Genomic DNA, 20,872 nt, shown 5'->3' on the forward strand with positions numbered 1-20,872 from the left:
CCTGACTCGACTGTGGAGGGTCAACAGGAACCTGACTCGACTCTGGAGGGTCAACAGGAAAATGACTCGACTCTGGAGGGTCAACGGTGACTTGACTCGACTCTGGAGGGTCAATGGTGACTAGCCCTGACTCTGGAGGGTCAACGGTGACTAGTCCTGACTCTGTAAGCTCAACGGGAACCTGACTCGTCTCTGGAAGGTCGCGTTTGTTTTCTGGGAGTTCATTTTCTACTTGCAGCATCGGCTTCTGTGGGATGCCCCAGCCACTCATGTCTCTCCTGGTTGGATGGCCGATTCTGGACCGGGGTCTGCTAATCGGAGGTCCGCCAACCCAGCACCATTGCACAGTATGGTTGCTACTCTGGACCTACTCTGGAAGGTCAACGGGAACCTGACTCGACTCTGGAGGGTCAACTGTGGCTGTGATCTTGCGCTGGGCTGGTAACCATACTGTGCAATGGTGCTGGGTTGGCGGTCCTCCGGTTAGCAGACCCCGGTCCAGAATCGGCCATCCCACCAGGAGAGACATGAGTGGCTGGGGCATCCCACAGAAGCCGATGCTGCAAGTAGAAAATGAACTCCCAGAAACCAAATGCGCCCAACTGATCCATTTCCACATGTGGTACTGGGTCATCCAGACCGGTGTTGGAAATGTCCTTAAGGGCCGCATCATTGTATCCCATACCCTCCACCAGAGTCCAGAACACATGTGCCATAGCACCCACCTCAATCCCCTCTTGGCGGAGGGTGGTTAATCTTAAGAATTTAGTCCTCCACTCCACCATACTGGCTGGGGAGCGGGAATGAAGTCCCACACCGCTGGATCTCGACATTGATGGAGTCCTTCTGTTACGATCGGAACCCAGAGAAACGCAGGAGATGAGAGATCCAAATGCAGTGTGGTATTTAATGGGTAATCCAAATCAAAGTACAACAAGCAGGTTAACCATAAATCCATCCAACAAATAACAAAAAGGGAAGGAATGGGAACGGGAACAGGAACTCGGAAGACGAGGAACTCGGAAGGCGAGGAATCTGGGTGACGGAAAGAAAGGACTCCATGAAGACAAAAAGAAAAGACAGGTTAATATAGGCAGGGTAATGACTATCAAGTGAAGACACCTGAGTGCAATTAACAGGAGTGCAATTACTGTAATGAAGTGACAAGGCTTTGTGGGAATTGTAGTGCCTACGGTGAGGTGCCTATGGGGAAGTGAGACCACTAGTGGAGACTCAAGGAAACAGAGACCAGACGGCGTGACACATACAAACTGCAGCAGTTCACTTTCGATTCACCTTTTAGCAATAAATCTTGTACACATTAGAGGTGCTTTTGCTGAAAGAAAAAAAAAAACATAATAAACTTAAATTCAAATGCATTTCTTGGAAATAGGCCATATGCAAAAAATATCATGACCTGTACCTGCTTTGTTAACTCTTAAAACTGGATCATTTTATGAGCTGAGCCCAATTAATAAGAATTGCTTATAATAAGTGGACTTGGCAACACATCAAAAATGCACTCTTAAACAAAACACAGTGGCTTTGCTGATGATGGTTTAGATAAAATCGCTGAACATAATGAGTCTTTGGTTTCTGTAATATTACTTTGGTCAAAAATAGCAGCTACCAAACACACAAGATGTCAAACCATTGCTAATGTTACATCCGTGTCAATCATCGCAATTTTGAGAATGTGTTCTTTTTTGTACAGACATGAATTTAGGGGATTCGCTTCAGTGTTTACATCAAGTTGTCGACCCTGAAACGTTGTACATGGCCGTATAGCATAGCTTCAGTGGACAGCATTGCTACTACAATTGTGAACTCTCTGCTCCCCTTCAACAGCAACACTTACAATATGCTTACACCAGATCCTCAGCAGTGGATTTAAAGTGGGGTGGGTTAAAAAAAAAGAAAGGCTTTGAAACCACTGCTGTAGCTTAACTGGTACAGCATATACACCAGTGTCATGGGTTAAACTCTGAGGAAGCACAAAAATACATAATTGAGATGAAACCTATTTTTAATTAAACATTAATTTTGGGGTGAGCTACTTTTGAACTCTTGAACTAAAAATCGCATCATATGACCCCTTTAAAACAGTAGGTACAGTAGCACAATTCAACAACAAAAAATACTACCTATCAGATTATGGTTTATTAACATGTATACCTACCCCAAACCTAAACCTACCCGTATGCCTGTTTCACAGAAATTTAGTAATTTCACAATAAATTTATATAAATAAAGTCTACTGTGTTTCTCAGTCAACACGTGACTTTTTGGCTAGGTTTAAAACAAGGAAAAATACACTTCTGGATAAACAATGTGACATAATAGATGCACTTGTGGTAGTAGAAAACAAAGTTCTTTAAGACCTGCGGGATTGCTTGCAAAAGAAAAGGCATGAGAGCCAACTGAGTTTTAATTGAAAATGTTTGTGAATGTCTACCTTTAACGAGTGGCTATATGTTGTTTAAATGTGTTGCCACTTGCTTGAGCCACTTATTTCAAACCTAGAAGTCAAAGTCATGAATAATATGTTGTTAATATTTATTGAGTTCCAATTAATGTCTATAAAAGATTTTTACTGTACTGTGATAAAAGATGATCACAATGCTGGAAAAGCTTTTTCAATAACAATGTTTGGATTTAAAATCAAAATAATTGATAAATGTTTGGTTTGTGCCCTAAACAGCCATGGATCAGTATACCGGACAGCAAATGTGTCCTGTGTGAAAGCACAATGAGTCAGTGCTGCTTCTGCACTGCATATGTTGCAGAACAAACAGGCATTTACAGTAATGCAAATACAGTAATTATGAGTTGTTCAGCATGAGAAAAATTATGCAAATTGATGTGCAAATGCGCAGTAAATCCTGTAATCTTACATTGCCCATGTAGGCTGTTAAATGTGCATCCTTGAAAGCACACAATTTTCTAATGTATTCAACTTAGGTAATATCAATGGTATGACATGTTTCAGATGCATCTGCAATTACAAAAACATTTACATATGTTAAATTGTTTGATCAAAGCCTAAAATGCGCTTGCCTAAAATGCTGGTTTGTGGCCTTTGCCATTATTTCTGTGACTTAACTTCATCACAATGTTACAAATTTGCATAATGTCTGCCTACTGGCTGCTTTGGCATGTCCTCAAAGCACAGTTGAGTGAATGATATTTGCTGAGAAGGCAAAATCATTGATACCAATGCCATACCCTTTACAGATGCTCATGACGACTCCGGATTTGAATCCTGATTATAGTAAGGGGTGTTACATTTCTAATATATGCTCTAGACAATGTGTTTTTAAATCATGTTAATATAGTCTATCAAAAATACAATTATGAACTTTTAAATTAGATTTTAATTGACATAAAGGACATTACATAATTTATTTACATGCAGCATATTATCCAGGTTGATCATTGCATTTTGCAGTGATAGATATGTCCAAGTTGGAATCTCTTCTTTTATTAAAAGAACATCTGGTGGTGCCCTGTGATGAGAATAATTCTGTGAATATGTTGCATGCTAGGGTTTTTGGGGAAGCATAATTCTTAATGTAATAAGCCTTACAAAATCTAAATAGAAACTGAGTGTGTGTAAACTACCATCAAACAAATGGCTGACTGAATTGATTGGTGAACTGAATGAACTGGCAAATTCAATTTACTATTGTTATTTGTGAATACAGTTACCCGTAATACCTTATTCCCAAGACACAACATAAAATGAGTGTCTGCAAGATTTTCACATCCTGAGATTTTCAGAGACATGGCTAAAAATATCCTGAACTCTGCTGCATACAGTTTCTTTGAAATTGAATAGGACATTAAGTTTTCACACAAAGGTCTGCAGCAGACATTTCGCCCCAGATCATCTTTTATGGTAAACCAGAGGATCAGTGGGTTTGGTAGAGGGTGTAGTGCCAGTATTGTTTAAGTTAAATAGCTACACTTCAAACAGTCTGCCCCATTGTGTGGGTGAGAATAAAAAGACTTGAACCTATGGAGCTACTAGAAATAAATTTCAGTAGCTTCATATTTGACAATTTTTTTTATTCTACTTACATCATTGAAAAATAAAAACACTTAATCTTCCTTCAAATAACTATGCATGTAAGCATCGCTGCATGGTGAATGTTGCAAGGTTGAAGCAGTACCACAAACGCACAATGACATGTTGAATCAAATGGATTTAGCAAGCGCATCTTGACCCATATTTGACCCTGCTCCCACTCTTCTGCCTACACCTCCTTTTGCTCATCCATCAAACCTGGGAATGACCAACGAGTCAGACTGACAGTGCCACATAGTCACTATCCAAGTTTCATCAGGCACACAGGGTTGTCTAATGCTGACAGTTGGATCAGACAAATGTCCTTAAAGCATGTGTGGCCACAGGATGGAACAAGAGAGAAATGGGTATGTGTATCTAAAATACACAATGGACTACAATAAAAGCCACTGCAAAATATAGATAGGTGAATAAATGTAAATTTTTATTTCATACAATATGAGACTTCAAACTGTTTTACTATGTTTTTTATGCTCGTTATCCTTAAGTGTCTGTTGACTGAAACAGCACAGCCATATCTTTGTAGTCTTGTGCAGTACTTTATATAAAAATGTGCTGGTCCTTCAATATTTCTTAAAGCTCTAAAGCAGAAATTGTTCTGATGATGGTTTTGGTGGGTCAACCTGTCCTAAATTACAGTGTTTATTTATTTATTTATTATAATTTTTTTATTATTATTATTTGAGATGTTTTAGATCACTAACAGAGTTGAGTGAATGACTGCTGAAACCAACTGCTTAAAAATTACTTTAAAGCTGTTTCCAGACAGGTTTTCAACAGCTTGATCAAAACATTTAATCCATGACTTCATATTCTTATATATATATATATATATATATATATATATATATATATATATATATATATATATATATATATATATATATATTTAAAATGTGCCAAACACGTGTGTTAGTGTTACTACTTAGAATTGCCCTGAAGATGGCACTGTATTGCTTTGATATAAAATTAGAGACCATGTCTCTGTATTTGTGTTGTGTGTGTGCATAAATGTATTTAGAAATATTCAATTCATTGAGGTTGTTTAGGCATCATAGCAGGACAGTTTTAAGTTTTCACTCTCTAAGTGAAGAATAGTGCAGATTTTTATCATGACTTCACATTCCAGACACACACAGGGAAAGTAACACTTTAAAAAAATAAGTAGGCTTAAAGATTTCAAGTTAGTCCCTCACAATCCGACTTCATTAGCCAGAGTTACAGTATATCATTTAACATTCTGTTTTGCAACATTATTCATTTAGCAGATGCTTTTATTCCTAACAAATTACAACTGAGTAAGATCCCAAGCAATTTCTCATGAGAACCAACAATATTTGGAGCACTGAATGCCAGGTTTCAGGTATGAGCAAGATTCGTATGCAAGGAAGATCAGAAGTGAAACATAGAAGAAGAGAGAGAAATAAAGCAATTAGTTAAGTGCTACCAAAAGAGATGTTTCTCTTTATCTTGAAATGATGAATTATGATACAAATGTCTGTCTTTGATGAATACTGTATGTTCCATTATGCAAAAACTCCCATACAACACATTAATAGTTTTGATAGCATAGCTATGGTGAACCTCTGAAGTCTGAAGAATGCTGCTCTGAAGTCAGTGGAGGGAACTGAAATAAAAGGGATTTATTAAACTGTCATGCTATGAATGAAGAACAATTCAGACAGAACCCTGACTGTTTAAATTTAGCCCTCTAAATTGGGCAGAGCAGTTTTCTTCAGTGCTTCATCCAGAGCATAATTCACCAGGAAGAAAGGAGATAACAGACCAGAGACAGAGGAGACTCTGACATTCACATAGAGGTGAATGCATAAGCAAAGTCTTTCTTTAAGATGTGCCTGTTGAATAATTCAAAAGAGCTTTTGGCTACAGTCTATTTACAAGGATGCTCAATCTTAAGAAACCATAACTCAGAGGTCTCAATGTAAACTAGAGCATTTGAAAATGAACAAATTCCACCAAGTGCATGATTTCTAAATCAGTGGAGATTATCCTACATTTTAGCTCAAAAGAGGTGCGGTAATAATACAAATCTTCAGTATTTGGTTTGTATGGGTTGTTTCATTCTTTACAAGACTTTACTCAAGACTTTATTTGTTATTTAAACTCCTCACTTTTCAAAGAGGTGTCCCCCTTGTGAGTTAGCTAGTGGCAAAGAGTCTGTCCTAACAAGCCTGTGTAAATAAGTGTAAATATCACTTCTTCACCATGACTCCATGGTAACTGCACACTGTCTCACGGATAATTTACTAACTATAGCATCAGAATGTACTTTTGACGTGGATGCAATTGCACATGCAAACTGGAATCACCCCTATTAGACCTCAGTTGACTTTTTAATTAAAAAGAGACATGTGCATGGTGCTCTGAGCCTCTATATTGTGGAACTCAGTGTTGTGAAAAAGCTGTTCCTGGGAGGGAATACATTGAGGCCATTTATATCTCAGGATGGCAATGAGAAAATGCTGCCATTCATCTGTAAGTGCAGACGGTTGGGCTGAAGACAGCCAAAGAAGTGATAAAAGATTTACTTCCATTATATTTTTATTTTATATTGGAAATATAGCATAAAATAACTATTTATGCATGTCAAATTGAGAGTGAGAAAGGATGAACCTTTGGGTAAGTGCCTCACCCTTTGTATTCAGGCAAATTTTCTGTCATTTGATCATATAAGCAGGACGTATCCATAATTTTATCAGGCCGGGAAGAGAAGACGCTCAAGGGAAAAGAGCTAAGCATGTTTTACACACACACACACACACACACAAAAAGTTTTTTTGTTGGTGGCCATAGTACCTTTTTATATTAAAGGCTTAATGACTGTTGTGGCAAGCACATTTATTAATGTAAATTAAATTACGTCATGAATGATTAACACAATTTTAGTCCTGAAGTATTGTACTATATTAGAAACTTTTCACAAAATGATGGTAATTAGAAAAAAATAACAAGTCTGATGAAAGCTACACTGAAAGAAGTTGGTAACCTAAACGTCTTAATTAACTGGTCTAAAAATCTGAATTAAGTTAAATTAAAGGGATGTTCACCCAATTCTTTTATACCCTCAACTTGTTTCAAAGCTCTATGTGTTTTTTTTTCTTCTGCCGAACACAAAAGAAGATATTTTGAAGAATGTTACTATCCAAACTGTAATAGATGTTCTGAGTGACATTTACATTAAACCACACCCCCACTGAATGTACATATGTGGCCTGATTTTAAGCATGGGTTCTCAGTAAACAAGTAAGCTTGCAGAGTGAAAAGCCGCTAACAACACATAACTAACATGGCAGCGATGCAGTTTGGCCGTGTGGATGAGTACAAGGAAGTAAAGGAGGATTTTGAATCGTACATTGAGTGTTTTGAACAGTGGCTGCTGGAGAATGACATTGCAAGTAAGAAAAGGGTTAGCATGTTTCTCTCTGTGATTGGGGCAGAGACACATTGACTGTTAAAGAATCTAGTAAGACAGATTTGTGAGTGGACTCAATTCTGAATCGATGCAATGCAAATCGTTGAGTCAAAAGGATTTGACATTCCACCAGGCTTGTGTAATTGCGTCATCCATGGAGCTGCCCTTAGATAAACTTGCTGGAAATTGCGGGTAAAACAAGGGATTTACAGTCAGTGAATTCAGTGAATGAAGGAAAACTTTTTCATAAAAGATGAAAAGGGAAGTTTAAGAGGAGAGATGATTCTGAAAAATGGAACAGAGACCAGAAGAAAGCAATAAATGTTACATATGTGCTGGGAAACATTCTGCTAGAGACTGGAGGTTCAAGAATGAGAAGTGTCATGGGTGTAACAAAATTGTGTGACACATTGTAAGAGCCTGTCGAAATAAAAGATCGGCTGGACAGATGCAGAGAGTTGTAAATGAAGGAAAAGAGGATGAAGTTATTTGGTGTATATACAATATACATTACACAACCTTAGATAGAAAAAAAGGAATTGCGGTGATTGTGAAAATGGATGGGAAGTGCATGGACATGCAGCCGTACACAGGGGCAGCTGTGTCACTGATGTCAGAACTGTCACACAAGGAATTCCTGTCACACTTACCATTAAGCAAAACCAGCATGCAGCTAATTACATATTCACATTAAATAATTCCATTGCTGTGATCTGTTGATGTGCCAGTGCAGTATGAAAAGCAAAATGTGAAACTGCCAATAGTCATTGTCAAAGGGGAAAGAACGGCCCTTCTGTGCCGGAACTCTCTGAAACAAAATCAGTTAGATTTGCCAAACATTTTCAATGTGGAAAAAGCTGAAGTGGCCTCTGACCCAGCAGTGAAAGCAGTGTTGAGACAACATACAAAGGTATTTTCTGACAAACCAAATGCAATTAAAGATTTTAAAGTGACTATCCGAGTCCGTCCTGATGCAACACCAATTTTTCAGAAAGCTAGACCTGTTCCCTATGCTTTACAAGAAGTGCTGGAAAAGGAACTGGATAGACTGGAAAAAGCAGACATAGTATCCAAAATTAACAGAAGTGACTTGGCAGGACCAATCGTAGTTGTGCCTAAAAGTGATAAGTCCATCCACATCTGTGGTGACTATAAAGTCACTATAAACTAGAATCTGGAGGAGGAAACATATCCGCTACCCAACAAAGAGGATTTGTGCACTAAGTTGACAGGTGGAACATTGTCAGACTTGGCGCATGCTTATCAACAATTAAAACTGGACCATCACTAGGAGAAATACCTTACCATAAATACTCACCATGGCTTTTACAAGTACCATAATCTTAATTATGGAGTAGCCAGTGCTCCTTCTATTTTCCAGGCCTTCACGGATCAGATCCTTCAAGGGCTAGATCATGTCACCTGTTTCCTAGATGACGTCCTTGTTACTACCAGCTTGAAAGAGGAACATATCAGGAAGCTGGATGAAGTGTTTACCAGACTGTAGAGGTATGGCCTCAGAGTAAAACTTTCCAAGTGTCAGTTCATGCAAAGTAGTGTTGAGTATTTGGGGCACAGCATTGATAAATAGGGACTTCACCCTACTGATGAAAAGGTAGCAGAGATTGTAAACGTCCCAAAACCAAACAATGTCACTGAGCTATGGTCTTTTTTAGGCCTCCTAAATGATTATGGTCATTTCTTGCAAAATCTCTCCAGTCAGCTTCAGCCTTTACAAAATATGCTTAAATAGAAGCAACTGTGGAGCTGGACTGCTGCTTGTGATATGGCTTTTGAGGAGGTGAAACAACTGTTGCTCGGTTGCACAGTGCTGGTGCATTATGATGGCAACCAACCCCTGAAATTAAAATGAATGCCTCAGCTTATGGGGTGGGCGCTGTGATCTCGCACATTATGGACAATGGAGAGGAGCGCCCCATAGTGTTGCGTCTTCCATGCTGACAGAAACCGAGAAAAAGTGTGCTCTAATAGTACGAGAAGCCTTGTCCATCATCTATGGCGTAAAGAAGTTCCATAAATTTATTTACGGATTGTATTTTGTAATTCACACTCATAACTGACCACAAGCCTCTGCTTGTGTTTCTCGGACCAAAGGCAGCAATACCAACTTTGGCAGCACTTCAAATGCAGAGATGGGCATTAGTGTTGATTAGTGTTGAGATAATTATTACACTGAGTATCAGAAATCAGCTGACTGAGACTGGACTGACTAAAGTTTCAAAATCAGGTTTGTTAACTGACATCAGATAGGCACACAGTTCAAAAATGGATGCATTGGCAAAGATAGGGTGAAAAGACTGTTCAAAACCTGGAACTGAACAGACAAACAACTCATGGATTGATACTGGGCAGCAAGATGGTACCAAATCAGAATTGTCAAAGTGATCAGAACTCAACAGTGATTCAACAACAGTCCCCTTGAGAAAAACAGGATTGGCAGATAATTCAGAAACAGACTCCTGGATAGATACTGGATAGACTGACAGTTCATAATCAGATTTATTGACAGAAACTGGGAACACCGACAGTTCAAAATCAGCCTACAAGTCTGGTTCAGAACAGGACGAGAGTTCAGAGATGACCTCCTCAGCCAGGCTAGAGCAGGATAAAAGTTCACAAGCGGCCTTAATGGCTCTGATAGGGCAGACGAGGAGTTCACATAGATGGCCTCTTTAGCCGTGACAGGACTGACAGGGAGTTCACAGACAGCCTCCATAGCCTTGACATGACTGACAGAGAGTTCACAGACGACATCTTTAGCTTTGACTGGACAGACAAGGAGTTCACAGATGGCCTCTTTAGCCGTCAAAGAGTTCACAAGTGGGCACCATTACCTTGACCAGAGCTGAAGTGAATGACGCTGCCTCAGGAGGTTCTGCAGCCTCAGCAACCACCTCAACACCAGCAGTGCATCCTTCACACTGGATACCAGACTGGGATACCAAACGACTGACCTTGAATATGAGAAGGTCCTCACTACAGAACACAAGATCCAGGGGGCGAGGTTGGACCTAGATCCAACTATTCCCACTTTATAAACCGTGTTTTACCGGAAGAAGCTGCATAACGTTACGTTACATGTTCGTGACGTTTCAGGCTTGTAGCCCGTAATAACTAACATTTGCTCTTATAAGTCTAGATTAATATTAGTTGAGATAGATTCATTATGTAGTATAAGTCTGTAAGTAATGATCACAGTTAAATATATGTCAAAGTTTTGACAGTGTACACACTATTTGATAGCGCCAAGATATCTTTAAGTAACGTTAACTTTAAAAGTACTAACAGTTAACTAGATAACAGCTAGTGCGCACATGTAAAGCTACAGGTGGACTGTTCTTAGCAAGGTGGACTGTCTCTTGGCCGGCAGCCATATCACCCTGGAGCCCAAGACCGGTTTCCCACTGAGGCTAAGCAGGGCTGAGCCTGGTCAGTACCTGGATGGGAGACCTCCTGGGAAAACTAGGTTGCTGCTAGAAGAGGTGCTAGTGAGGCCAGCAGGGGGTGCTCACCCTGTGGTCTGTGTGGGTCCTAGCGCCCCAGTGCAGTGATGGGGACACTATACTGTCAACAAGCACCGTCCTTCGGATGAGACGTTAAACCGAGGTCCTGACTCTCTGTGGTCATTAAAAATCCCAGGATGTCTTTCGAAAAGAGTAGAGGTGTGACCTCGGCCTCCTGGCTCAATTCGCCCATTGGCCTCCTAACAATCCCCATATCTGCTGATTGGCTTCATCACTCCGTCTCTTCTCCACCAGTAAGCTGGTGTGTGGTGGGCGTTCTGGCGCACTATGGCTGCCGTCGCATCATCCAGGTGGATGCTGCACACTAGTGGTGGATGAGGAGATACACCCTGACAAATGTAAAGTGCTTTGAGTGTCTAGAAAAGAGCTATATAAATGTAAGGAATTATTAATTAATTAAGGTAGTTTACACGCTAGCCAGGCTATGCTAACTTGGCAAGAAATAAATTTAACGCTGACCATAGATACACAGAACAGTGTTGCGACGTGAGAAGATTGCCCTTCAGAGATGCCATGCTGTTACTTTAATTATCATTGCCTGTGTTCAAACCCACCATGGAGCAGTGCAGCATGAAGGTAGGTTGGCATTTTTTTTTTTTTTTTTATATTCTTAATATTATTTTACTCACGTTAACAGTTGCTCATTAACCTAATTTGTTTAATTTAAGCCTCATAGTATTGTAAGACTTGAACAATACAAAACAAAAATTTTAACATGCATCTTTCATTAGCCTTTGTCATAAGTCCTACACAGAATTTTCTTATCAATAATTGTCATTATCCAAATAATGCATTAATGCCTGCAGTACCACATTATGCCAAATATATATATATATATATATATATATATATATATATATATATATATATATACCCTGCAAGGTACAACTTGCAGTGTAGAGAACAGACACATTTTCACTGTTATTGCCAAACACAGTTACTGTATAAGGAAAGTCCATTTGTGAGTGCTGGCTGAAATTAATTTTAAAGTGCATTAGCCATAAAAGGTGAGAACCAGATTTGCAAAACCATGCTGTCTTTCCAAAATTGTAACTTTCTTCCTTTTATTTCTGACACCATTTACTGTGTTATAGGGAAGCTTCAAGACTCAAGAAGGACCAAATGAACTACATGAATGGTTGTCTTGTGGTATAATGTCTGAGCCACTAGCAATTGTACATCTTAGAAATTTTAACTCTCATCCAGTGTTGGGTAAGTTACTCTAAAAAAAAGTAAAAAGTACTAAATTACTAGTTACTAATTACATTAGTGTAGGTTACTGTACAAATGACTCCAAAAAGTACTAAATTTCTTATTACTAATTACTTTCTAAATCCTATATCAACAATGACAAGTTATTGATACAAAGATCGACATGAAATGTTTCTTTTAATTCTTTCAAGTAACTATCTAAATTATTCTGTTCACACTTTAGATTAGGGTCCAATTCTCACTATTGACTATTTTTCCACAATGTACTTCTAATTATTGCTTAGTAATACGTAGCAAAGTAGTTGTTTAGTTTAAGAATCGGTTAGGATTAAGTATTTGGAATAAGGTTTTGAAGAATAAGACATTAATATGTGCTTTTTAAGTAATAATAAACAGCCAATATCCCAGCATTATTCATGCTAATACACAACTAGTTTATTGTGAGAATTGAACAAAGTATTAAGGTGAGAAGGGTACATAAAAATGTTAAGACTTTAAATGCTGATGTTAAATCCATAATAAATAGTTTTTGCTATTTTTGGACCAAAATGTATTTTCGATGCTTCAAAAAATTCTAACTGACCCTCTCTTGTCACATGGACTACTTTGATGATGTTTTTCTTACCTTTCTGGACATGGAAAGTATACCGTACACACAGTTTCAATGGAGGGACTGAGAGCTCTCGGACTAAATCTAAAATATCTTAAACTGTGTTCCGAAGATAAACGGAGGTCTCACTGGTTTGGAACGACATATGAGTTGGGAGCGAGTTATTAATTACATAATTTTGATTATTGGGTGAACTAACCCTTTAAGGTTAAATGTGATAAAATAATACTATTGCATTAGGTGCTTTTTGAAGTTTTCTTGCAGAGTGTGGAAGTTACTGATCAAACCATTTTCTCCCTGTATGTACTAAAGTTTTTTATATTAGCATTATAAACATGTGATGGTCAACTAATGGCTTTAAATACTGTAAAGGACTACTATTAAACTAGAAAAGTCTTTAGTCAGTGGCAGTCCTAACATATTATACAGTAAGTACTAATTCACATATTTCCTTTTAGTTTTGAAGGTTGAAATGTTGAATAATGGTGTGTAAACAAATGTGTTTGTGATGGATCCTGTCATCCAAGAAAACATATTTATTGAAATAGTTTTACCCCCCCCCCCATTGATTTATTACTCACTTATTACCATATTATACGTGATAACTAACACCTTAAAAATAAAGGTAGCTATATTTATTTTGCATCTGTCAAATTTTTACTCATAATAGACATAATAATTGCCTCAGATTATCCCTGTCTATTAAAATAAATGAAATAAACTAAAGTCACAGCTTAATTTATGCACTTACATTCTTACACTCAAGTTTTAAAACTATTCTGAAAACTCGCACTAACATATAGATGATAACACAGACATTAAAAAAACATTCTCCATGAGTCATTGAACAAAAACTAATGAAATCATCCATTATCACAGGAATTCCCTCAATTACAGTCATTAAATATTAAACCAGAGTACATTGTTTGTGGAAGGAAACACACAGTCATGATTTAAAATCTATTGCAACTCTCAATGCTGCAAGCAACACTCATATTTAATTCATCTTAGATGGAGATAAATTAATTAATATCAGATTTTATGCATCATGGTTGTCTAATTCTAAAGGGGCAGAAAAAAAAATCATAAATCATAGGATAACCACATGTGTCATTCATGTGTGATGTGAGTAATGATGCAGATGTCTTGGATTTGTATTGTGAAACAATGCTGAATTTAGCTTATTGGTTTGAATCTCAGCTCCATAAACATAGAACGCATGGTCATTGTTTACTGTGTCCAGCTGTCCATGCAATTAAAGTCTCTCCATATGTTGGATGGTCTCGGTGGACTAGATTATGTATTGTCTACTGTTTCCCTCCAGTTTGTTGTCCCCATCAGCCCACAGACAACTTACTCACTCAGACTGTTATTCTAACTCTAGAAGATGTCTCCCCCAGGATTCACTGTTCAGATGGTGTTACCACAGCACAAAGCCATTCGTAATGAACATCAGACTGGACATCCTGTTGGTGTGAGTCACAGTGACTCAGACAGCAACATCAGCACCCATGCTATAGAATAACAGATTCACATGAATGTCATATTGAGTTCCAAATGTCCCTCAATAAAGCGATGCCTAGCCTAGCAGGGGTGTTTTTTTTTTTTTTATACACACTGTGAATATATGAAACAGTTACAGCAGCGATCTGATATTGCCAAAAACCTGCTAAAGGGGAACTGGTGCACATATGGGAGAGAAAAGGAATATATGAGATGGAAAATGAGATGCTGATGCTGATGAAAAGATAAAAGAAGAGAAATCAAAATGCTGGAGGCTAGGGCTTGCACTGTTATCTTGGCCGACTCAGTGCTATCACAGGGCATCTTAGTTCCAGTTTGATGATTGTTTCATGATTATTCATGCACACTAGATGCATAGGCAGAGTTTTTTGGGGCGCTGCCCCGTTCCTGCTTTAGCAAATAAACTGAATCATGGAAATTTGTTGTATTTTTTTAATAAACCCGCAAATAAATATGTGGTGGACTGAGTCACTGCTGGCTGAATTTGACAGGCGATTTTCACATGAAGCATTGGCCTCGAGTGTGGCATCAGTCCTCTACTAAGCATGAACCATATGCAAGCTTTAAAGGGATAGTTCACCCACAAATGAAAAATTGTTTATCTGCTTACAGGTAGGTCATCCAAAATGTAGGTGACATTGTTTCTTCAGGTGAACACAAACATTTTTTTGAAGTTTTTAACTGAAACCATCTGTCAGTCCTATAATGTCAGTGGATGGGAATCATGGCTTTGAGAAACATAAAACATACACAAACAAAACCAAATTAAATCCTGCAGCTCATGAATATACGAAAAACATGAAATGATTGTTCTGTGCAAGAAACTGAACAGTATTTACTATGTATAGATTTTTACCTCTGATTTTCGCCGAAATGTCTGAACTGTCCTGAGCGCATTCACTGTTCTTCTTCAGCCTGCGCTTGAATTGTTTTCTTCTTCTTCCTTTATGGCATTTAAGTGCATTACCCCAACCTATCTCTCAACCACTGACAATTGACACTCTATCTACAATTTCAATTGGGAGTGTCAATGGTCCATTTGAGAGATATGTGGCAGTAATGCACTTACTGTATAAGTCTATATGTGATGCTGTTAATGGAGGACAGGAGGCAAATGCAAGTAAATAATGTTTATTGAATGGAGGTGTGATGAATGGATGCTGGAGATTGACACAGGGACCTCGACGGCAGCACAGACAGATGAGTGGGTGATTTGAGTACGTTGGTAGAGATGATGGTGGTGGTAGATCCGTGAATGGTGGTGATAATCCACAATCGACCGAACAGGAAACAGAGCAAGGGCAGGAACACTGAAGGACGAACAGACATGAACCACAAGGACCTCGAACAACGATCTGACAAACAAGAGACGAAAGACAGGGCATTAAGTAGGCTGTTGGAATGAGCTGCACCTGCCGCTGATCAGCGGAAACACCAAAATGAAACAATTAACATGACGTAACATGAACACAGCAGGAGACGGTGCATTCATGAACCGTGACAGTACCCCTCCTCCTAAGGACGCCTCCTGGCGTCCCCAGAATCTCTTACCTGTCGATTGTAATCATCGATAAGGATGTCCCTAGCAGGCACCCAACTTCTCTCCTCCGGACCGTAACCCTCCCAGTCCACCAAGTACTGAAATCCGCGTCCCCTCCGTCTAGAGCCCAGAATGCGATTGACCGAATAAGAGGGTTTTAGGCGGATTAATGGGAGATTGAAATACGGGCTTTATTTTTGACACATGAAAGGCGGGATGAATTGTCCTGTATGCAGGAGGGAGTTTAAGGCGGACTGCCACCGGGCTAATGATCTTGGTGACAGTAAATGGGCCAATAAATTTGGGAGCCAATTTATTAGATACGGAGTGGAGAGGAATATTTTTAGTAGCAAGCCACACTTTTTGACCCACAACGTATACGGGAGGCCTAGACCGGTGGTGTTCGGCTTTGGCCTTAGTGCGCACCCCCACTTGGAGTAGAATCTCGCGGGCTCTAGTCCAAGTGCGGTGACACCTCTGGACGAAGGTGTGAACGGAGGGGACCGCAACTTCAGATTCCAAACTGGGAAAAATAGGTGGCTGGTAACCTACACTACACTTAAAAGGAGATAGGCCCGTAGCTGATATTGGTAAGGTATTGTGGGCGTACTCCACCATAGACAATTGTTGGCTCCAGGAGGAAGGATTCTTGGAGACCAAACATCTCAACACCCTTTCCAAAAAATGGTTGGCTCTCTCGGTTTGACCATTGCTCAGGGGATGAAACCCTGAGGACAGACTTACAGTCGCTCCCAGTAATCTACAGAATTCTCGCCAAAATTTGGACACAAATTGGGGTCCCCTGTCGGAAACCACGTCTATTGGCTTTTCTTATCACTGCTATGCTGATGACACCCAACTCTACTTCTCATTCCAGCCTGATGACCCGACGGTAGCTGCTCGCATTTCAGCCTGTCTGAGTGACATTTCTAGCTGGATGAATGACAATCACCTTCAGCTTAACCTTATAAAAACTGAACTACTGGTGATTCCAGCTAACCCATTGATTCATCACAACTTCTCTATACAGCTGGGCTCACAACTTCTCTATACAGCTGGGCTCATCCCTCAGGGGATGAAACCCTGAGGACAGACTTACAGTCGCTCCCAGTAATCTACAGAATTCTCTCCAAAATTTGGACACAAATTGGGGTCCCCTGTCGGAAACCACGTCTATTGGCTTTTCTTATCACTGCTATGCTGATGACACCCAACTCTACTTCTCATTCCAGCCTGATGACCCGATGGTAGCTGCTCGCATTTCAGCCTGTCTGAGTGACATTTCTAGCTGGATGAATTACAATCACCTTCAGCTTAACCTTACAAAGAATGAACTACTGGTGATTCCAGCTAACCCATTGATTCATCACAACTTCTCTATACAGCTGGGCTCGTCAACCATAACTCCTTCGAGGACAGCCAGAAACCTAGGAGTTGTGATGGATCATCAATTAAGCTTCACTGACCACATTGCTACAACGACCCGGTCCTGCAGGTTTGCCTTATACAACATTAGGAAGATTAGACCCTTCCTGTCAGAGCAAGCAACCCAACTTCTTGTCCAAGCTCTTGTTCTCTCCAGACTGGACTATTGTAATGCTCTCCTGGCGGGCCTTCCTGCATGTACTGTCAAGCCTCTGCAAATGATCCAGAATGCAGCAGCGAGGGTTGTCTTCAATGAGCCAAAAAAAGCTCATGTTACTCCTCTCCTCTTCAGGTTACACTGGCTACCAGTAACTGCTCGCATCAAATTCAAGGTACTGATGCTTGCCTACAAGACGACCACTGGCACGGCACCAACTTACATAAACTCACTGGTTAAATCCTATGTGCCCTCCAGAAGTTTGCGCTCTGCAAGTGAACAACGCCTTGTGGTGCCATCCCAAAGAAATTCAAAATCACTCTCACGGACCTTTTCCTGGACTGTGCCCAGCTGGTGGAATGACCTCCCAATCTCAATTCGTACAGCTTTACTCATTTTTAAGAAACATCTAAAGACTCATCTTTTTCGCCTGCACTTAACCTACTAACACCAGTACTTTTTCTTTTCTCGTCTTTTTCATTTAATAAAAAAAAATAAAAAAAAAAAAAATAAAATAAAATGTATATATACCTGGCTATGCGTTCTATACTAGACTAACTGAGACTTGTCATGGCACTTGTATTCTGTTGTTGTTCTCTTGTTGACCTGACTGCTTCTATTGTTCTCATTTGTAAGTCGCTTTGGATAAAAGCGTCTGCTAAATGATTAAATGTAAATGTAAATGTAAATGTAATGTATTGGAAGGCCATGTAAACGAAAAACGTGATCTACAACGGTCAACGTGGTCTCCTTGGCTGAGGGTAATTTGGGCAAGGGAATAAAGTGGGCCGCCTTCGAGAACCGGTCCACCACGGTCAAAACTACCGTGTTGCCCTGGGAGGGCGGGAGGGCGGTAATAAAATCTAGAGCAATGTGGGACCAGGGTCTCGAAGGAACTGGCAGCGGTTGAAGTAACCCATCAGGGGGCCGTTTAGAAGTCTTACCAATGGCACAAACCGAGCAAGCCAAAACAAAACTGTGAATGTCGTGAGCCATAAGTGCCCACACATTAGAGCAATGTCCCCATTGGATAACATTGGACCTTAATCCCTCTGGCACAAATAAGCGATTGGGTGGGCACCCGGGCGGAGGCGTTACCCCTTCTAAGGCCGTCTTGACCTCGATTCGAACTCCCATGTGAGTGTGGAGACCACTAATGTCTCAGGAAAAATACACTCGGGAGTGGACAGGCGTTCGGACCAGTCAAGAATACGTGACAAAGGGTTTAATATTTTTGGAACCCGGGCGGTACGAGATAGTAAAATCAAAACGCCCACCGAGCCTGCCTGGAGTTAAACCTTTTGGCAGTGCTAATGTATTCTAAATTCTTGTGGTCTGTCCATACAATAAAAGGAACCCCCGATCCTTCTAACCAGTGTCGCCATTCCTCTAATGCCAACTTAACTGCCAACAATTCTCAGTTACCAATATCGTAATTTCATTCGGCAGGAGATAAACGATAAGAAAAATATGTGCATGGGTGGACCTTGTCGTCTGAGGGAGAACGTTAAGATAACACCGCTCCTACCCCCACCTCCGACGCTTTGACCTCCACCACAAACTGACATGCTGGGTCAGGGGTGATCAAGATTGGGGCTGAAACGAAGCAGCTCTTCAGTTTGGCAAACACAGCCTCAGCTGTGTCTGACCACCTGAACGCAGTCCTGGCGGAGTTCAAGGCGGTCAGAGGTGAGGCTAGTTGGCTGGAGTTGCGAATAAAACGCTGGTAGAAGTTTGCGAACCCCAGAAACCTCTGTAGGGCCTTACGGGAATCTGGACTTGGCCTCTCTACCACAGTCTTAACCTTCTCGGGATCCATGCGTATTCCCTCAGTCAACATGATATACCCTAGAAATGGAATCGACTGTGCATGAAACTCGCATTTCTTTGCCTTGACAAAAAGCCCATTCTCTAGCAACCTCTGAAGCACTCGTCGAATGTGCTGCACATGTTCCTGGAGAGAAGAAGAAAAAAATCAATATGTCGTCCAGGTAGACATATATGAACTGATCAATCATATCTCGCAGCATGTCGTTGACGAGTGCCTGGAAGACCGCTGGGGAGTTGGAAAACCCAAAGGGCATAACCAAATATTCAAAGTGCCCTCTGGGGGTATTAAAGGAGGTCTTCCATTCATCCCCCTCCCTGATACGGACCAAATGATAAGCAGTGCGTAACTCCAGTTTTGTGAAAATCGACGCTCACTGCAACCTCTCAAAGGCTGAAGACATCAACAGCAAATAATAAGTATTCTTTACCGTGATGTTGTTCAGTCCCCGGTAATCAATACAAGGTCGCAGTGATCCGTCCTTCTTCCCCACAAAAAAGAACCCCGCCCCCGCTGGAGAAGAGGAAGGGTGGATGAACTTCGAAGCTAGAGAATCAGAAATATATTTCTCCATAGCCTCCCTTTCCTGAACAGAAAGTGAATACAATTTGCCTTTAGGCGGAGACTTACCTGAAATTCTATGGCACAGTTGTAGGGACGATGCGGAGGAAGAGAAGCAGCGCAAGACTTACTGAACACTTCCTTCAGGTGGAGGTACTCCGCGGGCACGTTAGACAAATCCACCGTCTCCTCCTGTAACACAGACATAGACACAGACGGACAGGCAGACACTAAACAAGACTCATGACAGTTTTTACACCAGGTAAGAATGGAGTTAGACGACCAGTCTATTTTGGGGTTATGGAGGAGGAGCCAAGGTTGACCGAGGACTATGGGTGCCAGGGGAGAGTCAAGTATGTGGAAGGAAATGGTTTCAGAGTGATTGCCTGATGTGATGAGGGTGATGTCTTCAGTGATGTGAGATTTGACTGGGAGTTTCTGTCCATTGAGGGCGTGAACAGTGATGTGGTGTGGAAGGGCTCTGAGGGGAATGTGTAGTCGGTGTGCCAGTGTGCTGTCCAAGAAATTACCCTCTGCCCCTGTGTCCAGTAGTGCTTGACAGTCATAGGTCTGTGCTGACCATCTTAGTCTTACCGGAAGGAGCGTAGATGATGATGAGGTCTTCTCGGCAGAGATCCCACCCGATAGTAGCCTCATACGTACTACCGGGCTTGGCCCTTTTACCAGACAGGTGTAAGCATGATGTCCAGTTCCCCCTTAGTAGAGGCACAGGCCAAGGGACCTCCGCCTCTCCTTCTCCTCCCGGGAAAGCCGAGCTCGCCCTACCTGCATGGGCTCGTGATCGTAGGAGGGGCTGGCCACATCCCCGCCGCTGATCCCCACGTCAGTCGGTGTTCTGGATGTGGTACTGGGTAAGCTCCGCCTCTCCATCCGCGTCAGACGTGCGTCGACCCGCAAAGTCAGTTCTATGAGCCCATTCAGGGAAGTGG

Source organism: Carassius auratus, chromosome 26, assembly GCF_003368295.1.
Source record: "Carassius auratus strain Wakin chromosome 26, ASM336829v1, whole genome shotgun sequence".
In the NCBI taxonomy this organism is placed as follows: Eukaryota; Metazoa; Chordata; class Actinopteri; order Cypriniformes; family Cyprinidae; genus Carassius; species Carassius auratus.